This window comes from Thalia democratica, chromosome 4 (assembly GCF_965202585.1).
Source record: "Thalia democratica chromosome 4, ktThaDemo2.hap1.1, whole genome shotgun sequence".
NCBI classification, from domain to species: Eukaryota; Metazoa; Chordata; class Thaliacea; order Salpida; family Salpidae; genus Thalia; species Thalia democratica.
Window position 1 is genome coordinate 36,974,165 of NC_139168.1, and position 6,823 is coordinate 36,980,987.

The window sequence follows — 6,823 nt, forward strand, 5'->3', positions numbered from 1 at the left end:
CTTACGTACCCTGAGTGGGTGGCAACCCTGTTGTACCCTTCCAACCAGACTTTGTAGAATTTTAACAACATAAAACAATGTAGAGATTATCTTAGTAATAAATGTGTGTATCTTATATTATTAGTACTTTTTTAACTTCTAGTTACTTAAATAGATTTGGCCCCAGGAAAAATTCATAAAAATTTGAATTATCCAAACTTGACTGTCATTTAACTGCTAAATACATTTTAAACATTTTATTTTCACAGTGCTAGCTTCAATATTTTAATTAACATTAACCAAACATGGTGCCAAATGTTTTTGGAAAATTTTCTCCAGGTTTATAAAATTAGAGTTTTTAGGGTCTATTTTTAGTTTATAATTAAGTTTAAGGTAAAAAAAGTGTTAAATAGTATAACAACATTGAAAAGATATCCTAAAGCTTTTTAAAACAAGTTTTTTAATAAAAAAATTCTGATGATAACAAAATAAAAAAATCTATAAGATAAACTTTTTGTGTCAAATTGAAATTTTACTCCTTATTAGGTAAATGTTGTTTAAAATTCCAGATTTCTCAGTAATTTTTGCTCAAAATTCCAGGTTTTGTTAGCCTAAATTGTCAATTCCAGGTTTTTTGGTAACCCTGACCACAGCAATACCAATACACTCAGTTAATGATAAACATATTCAATACCCTGCATATAGTCCTTAAATGTGTGAAATGAATATTTTTAATTTACAACTACCTACTTTTAAAGTAATTTTTTGTAATTATCTGTCAAAAAAGAACTGAACCTTAAACTTTTTTAGAACTTCAGACATTTTAAAGTATTTATACTTTGATAATAATCAAATGCTTATTTAGAAAGAACCTCACAATATATTTTCATTATAAAAATTTTTTTATTTTAAAATATGTTTTTAATTCGGAAAATTATAGGCATTTAAAGAAAAATTGATTTGGCCTGAGCGTTTAGGATCCTTTTTAAGTATAATTAGAGTAGTTTAAATAAGATATGTGTATCTTGATGACAAAAAGGTCTATTTTACACCAGTCAGGCCTATTGAGATCATACATGTTTTGAGCATTGTTTAAATTTGTCATGAAGATAAATTTTTATTTCATGTTTAACAAACAAATATTAGTATAAAAACTAATTTAACCATTTTTTTATAAACTATTCATTTTTTCATATATAAGGATTAATTTAATATATACAATTTTTTTTATAGTTCACATTATGTTTACAAATTCACCAACCTAAATAAATTGCTTCCAAACCTAGAATTTAGTCAAAGTGGTTAAAAAAGTAAAAGTTACATCTGCATTTATTTATTATGAACTGCAATACAAAATTTAAAATGCATTCACTAGCTTTAGTATCGATTAAGGGACAGACTCTAACTCTAGTGCGACTTTACGTGGTGAAGTTTGTAATGATAAAAATTTATAAATACAAAAAAATAAAACTCTCAGCTAAGCTTATTTAATTTGATGCTGAAATTATATGTACCCAGCGGTATTGTTGTTCTATGTAATATTTTCGTCATAAATATCTATGTAAGTTTGTCATAGACAAGACAATAAAAGGTACTCGTGGTGTACGACTCGATAATCGAAAGGTTCTTCCCAGGACCAAGTATTTGAGCTTCTTTTTTTTCGTTCAATAAACTATAGTTTTAGTCAATAACTAGCAATATTTTTGTTTAAGTTTGTGATTGTAGAGGTGAAGATGTGTACCTCGTGAAAAAAACTAAAATAATTTGAGTTTTTAGTAGATATTAATAGTTGAAAGTCATTTTATTTTATTTCCCACGGTGTGATAAACAAGTAAACGCTTGAAATTTTATTTCTTCAACGTTTAAAAGAATTTTTTTTAATGCTAGTCGTAAGAGTCTTTCACTAGCCAACGCAATTTATACTTGAAGTGATTATTAAAGTAACAAGCTCTTTACTTACAACTAAATGAATAATGTTTTTGTAAGTTTTTTTTACAAAGTTTATACAGAAATTCATGATTTGCGGTTTTAACATTACGTTTTAAGTTTTTTTTTTAACATTTAAAATTGCTTTAACAAAAGTATATCCAGTAGGCCGGAGGTTTTTACTATAACTGCCAATGTGCATCTATTTGAGGTTCTACTGAGTATTGAGATATTTTTAAAGTAAATTTGTCTTTCAAACTTTTTTACAAATTTTATGTAGTGCATTGACCACTGGTTTTTGATTTTGCAACTTTTTACTCTAAAAACTTTTTAGTTGTCATTAAAAACCTTACCTACACTATCAGATCACACTAATAACCTATTAATTTCAACTTTAAATGTTATAAACTTTATTTGTTTTAACTATTAACGAAAGTAATCTAATAAATAACTCTCATTTGGTATAAAAGTCTAATTTTTCAATTAAAAAAGCTGCAGCTATGTTTTATCGTGTGTTATAGCAAAATTTAAAGCTTGATGAAAATTTTAAAATAATATAATTTATAAACTATTTTTTTATACAAAAACACTTCAGAAGTTTTTTCAAAAATCTTTAATGCTTTAAAATACTGTTTCTTCTTTTCTAAACCTAATTTTTAGTAGTTTACTTAAATAATTAAAAAATTATTAATATTCATATTTAAAATAGACAAATTAAACAAAATGTATTTGAGCTTCAGTGGGTTTATTATTTTGAAAGTAAAATATTTGAAAGAAGCTAAAATTTTAATACATATGTTTAAACTTCATAAAAATTAAAGCAGAATTAGTCACTAGAACATTTTTTTAAAAGTTTTTTAGCAAGATATAATTCATCATAACTTATTTATCTGTTTTGTCACTTAAAAATTCAGTAATTCTTCATATACAAAAATTTTATTAGTTCTTATACTTACACTTTTAAATTCTTGTTAAAAAAATGAAAAAAATATATAAATGTTTTTATTAAAAATGTTAGGTATTATAAGAAAATTTTAAGTAAAAGATATTTCTAGTTATAATAAAATACTATAAAACAGCTTATAACAAGAAATTTTTTATTCATTTATTTTAGTTTTTAATGGCATCCGACGATTAAACATGTCATTAAAATAGTCTTAATTTTTATAGTTTATCTAAACAACATCAAGAAAAAATATTGTTTGATAATAAATAATATTTTATAAAACAAGAAAAAATAACTTTTAAAACATAATTTAAACATAAGTAAACTATATATTTATTTGAATAAACCAACACAGACTAACTTAATAAAAATTACTAAGGTTTTACTGTGTAATTAAAAAAAAATCTATATTCGTTAGCTGGTTATAAAAATACCTTGATTACAGCAAAAAAAAAAAGTTAAATTTTTTTAAAGTTGAAATATGTACTTTGTTAATAAATTTATCTTGCTTGTTTTTTTAATATTAAAACAAAGAAAGTAGTTAAGAAATATGTTTATAAAATAAAAAGATAAATTAGTTTTTTTTGCTAGAGAACAAATAACTTTATCTGACATGTACTGTTACTTATTTTCAGACCTTCAAGTAACCTGATAGTGAAATGCACAGCTATATAAATATTTGTTTGTTTTAGTTACAAACTTCACCTTGTTTTATCATTTGTACAGCTACTAGTGATTTATGTAATTATTTGTCTAATAGAATATTTTTATCTAAAAGTTTGCTTTACTAAATAAAAATGAAAAGCTTTCAAAAATTTTTGAACATGTTTCAAATTTATTTTTTTAATGTACCCTTATTCAAATTATTCAATCAAAACTCTTGAAAAAATGTATTGTTAGCATCTAAATGTCTTTATTAAAATAGTTTTAAGCAATCTAAATAGTTATTTCATAAAAACTCTTTTTTATTCAGGTTATCGATTTTCAATTGCTGTGACATTATTTAAAATCAAATCTAAGATTGTTTTTTCATTTAGTGAAACAAATTATTGAAACACTAAATTCATTAAATTTGTTTAATTAAATCTTCTTATGCTTTTTTTAACATACAACAACATAAAGGTCAAAATTAGCTTTTTTTTAGTAAAAACTATTAAGTAAAAGTTTTAATGCAATGAATAATTAAACAGAACGTATATAAAAAGTTTGTAAATAATAGTCTTTCTTAATTTTTCAATTATTTAAAAACATTTAAAGAGAAATTATCTTACTTAAACTTTTTATATTTTTGAATTTTTAGGCGTATTCAAAAAATTAAGAATTGATAAAGTAGGTTTTTAATTAAGTGAAAAAGTTTTCAATTAGGTCGTAGTTTATCTAAGTTTTTACATAAAGTTTATTTTCTAAACATGAGAATGATTTTAATAAAATTTTACTTATAAATCAAATATATATTTGTATGTTTAAAAATGAAAAACTACATAATTTGAGCATGTTTCAAAATAAACCTAAAAATTGATAAATGTTTAGTTTACGAGCATAAAGTTAATTTTATAGGCAAATTTATTAATTTTTCAAAAAACATAAAACTTTAATGTGAATTATTTTCCTTATCTTAAAAGCTATCTAAAATTTTTTATTTTATTTTAGAGAACGCACCTTTGTCTTTAATTTAAAAAAAAAATATTTGGTTTGGGGTTGGAATTATTTCATGGAGTCCCTCCAAAAATAAAGGTTTTTTTTTGTTTTTTTTCATCATATGGTATTAAAACCAAAAATAAAAATTTTTTTTAATATTTTATTTTCTTTTTCCCTTAGTTTGCATGTTATTTAAACTCTTTAATGTTTATTTTATAGATAATGTTAATATCTTTTACGATTTGGCCCCAAATCAAAATGTAGTATATTACACTATCATTTGCCTTCTTGGCCATTTCCTAGATAAAAAATTGATAAAAGGAAAAAAAAATGTTAATAAGAATGTGAATTTTATTTAATTAAAATAAAATAAAGATAAATATTAATTAAATTTCTTGTAATTCTCATTCTTATTAATTATTTTTTTTCCTTTTATCAATTTTTTATCTAGGAAATGGCCAAGGCAAATGATAGTGTAATATACTACATTTTGATTTGGGGCCAAATCGTAAAAGATATTAACATTATTTATAAAATAAACATTTAAGAGTTTAAATAACATGCAAACTAAGGGAAAAAGAAAATAAAAAAAAAAAAAAAATATTTTTGGTTTTAATACCATATGATGAAAAAAAACAAAAAAAAAACTTTTTTTTTGGAGGGACCCCATGAAATAATTCCAACCCAAAACCAAATATTTTTTTTTAAATTAAAGACAAAGGTGCGTTCTTTAAAATAAAAAAAAATTTTAGATAGACTTTAAGATAAGGAAAATAATTCACATTAAAGTTTTATGTTTTTTGAAAAATTAATAAATTTGCCTATAAAATTAACTTTATGCTCGTATTTAGTTTTAGTTTAGTCAAAATTTTCAGTTAAAATAGTTTGACATGTTCGAGATATTGGTTACAAATGTATTCATGTGTTTTTGTATAATCAATCATTTTTGGTTTACTTTTTACTTCGGAATTCATAAATAAAACTTGTTTAATTATTTTTACAAGAGTAAAAATTTGTAAATTGTTTTAATATTTACGAGTGAAAACAAAATGAGTAATTTAGGGCAGTGCTTCTGAACCTTTTTCTAGTAGCAGAACCCTTTTCCAAAGTTCAACTTTTCCGCGGAGCCCCTAATTTTAGTTTTACATAAAATGTTTAATTAAATAAATGTTATTTTTTAAATTACGAAAGACTTCGCGGAACCCCATTCCAGAGCAACTGATTTAGGGTATACACTTACTCTGTTTACATTTTCGTATATCGTTTATTGTTATTACCTTATAGTTCATAACGTATATGAAAATTTGTTCTAAAAAAGTTTGTAAGCAGAAAAGAAACGAAACTTTAAACATTTGTAGCTTACTTTAGTATGCTATTTGATAACTTTATCAGGAAGTCTTTTTAAGTATGAAATTTACCTTTGCATAATGCCCTTTACCAGTAAAAATTAAAAAAAAACGCCACATTTATTTAAATAACCTATAATGTAATATAGAAAGTATAAAAAATTGGTAAAAGTTTATGATATCAATTAAAAATACGGTTACTTACTTAAGCATTACTAATTAGTTTGAAAAACATTTAATTTAGTTTATACATTGTAGTCGTTAAAATATAGCTTAAAAAACCTAAGTATAGTCAAAAACATATTATTCAGAAACTCTATTAAACAAACCAAAAAACTATACAAATTATATTAAGTTTTATTAAAATGACCTCCCTTATTCTTTTTATTTTATGAAATAAAAGTTATACTTAAAGCGAAGTTTCTGTATTAATTTTGTTTCAAAATGTTTATAAAATGCACAAACTTGAAAAAAAAAATTAGATTTTTAAAATGTTTCAAATACTATTCATAAATTATGTTTTATCTAAATATTTAGATTTTTTTTATCTTTTTATATCCTAACTATATTCTTATAAAACATTTAATTTACTAAATAACAAGTTATTAACTCTTAAGCAGATTTTTTTATTTTTTTTATTTTTAAGTCATCTTATTTGTGCTTTTGGAGCAAATTAATATATTGCAATGTAATAATTAAACAATAAGCATACAAGTTTAATAAAGATTTATTTTAGAAGTTTATAGTTTTTTACTTACAGTAATTATTTAGTATAATGATTTAGTTAATTTTATTCAGACTATGTAAAAAAAAAGTTATTTTTATTTTTTTTTGTCTAGGTCTTAGATTAGTTTCAAGTATTAACTAATTGTTTAGTTTACAATTTACTCTCCACGACTTTTACATGTTTCTGAAGAACCTTTTATAAAATACGCTGACGACTTCTTTTTTCAAACTTAATATCCTAAATAAATTTTGGGGAAAAAAG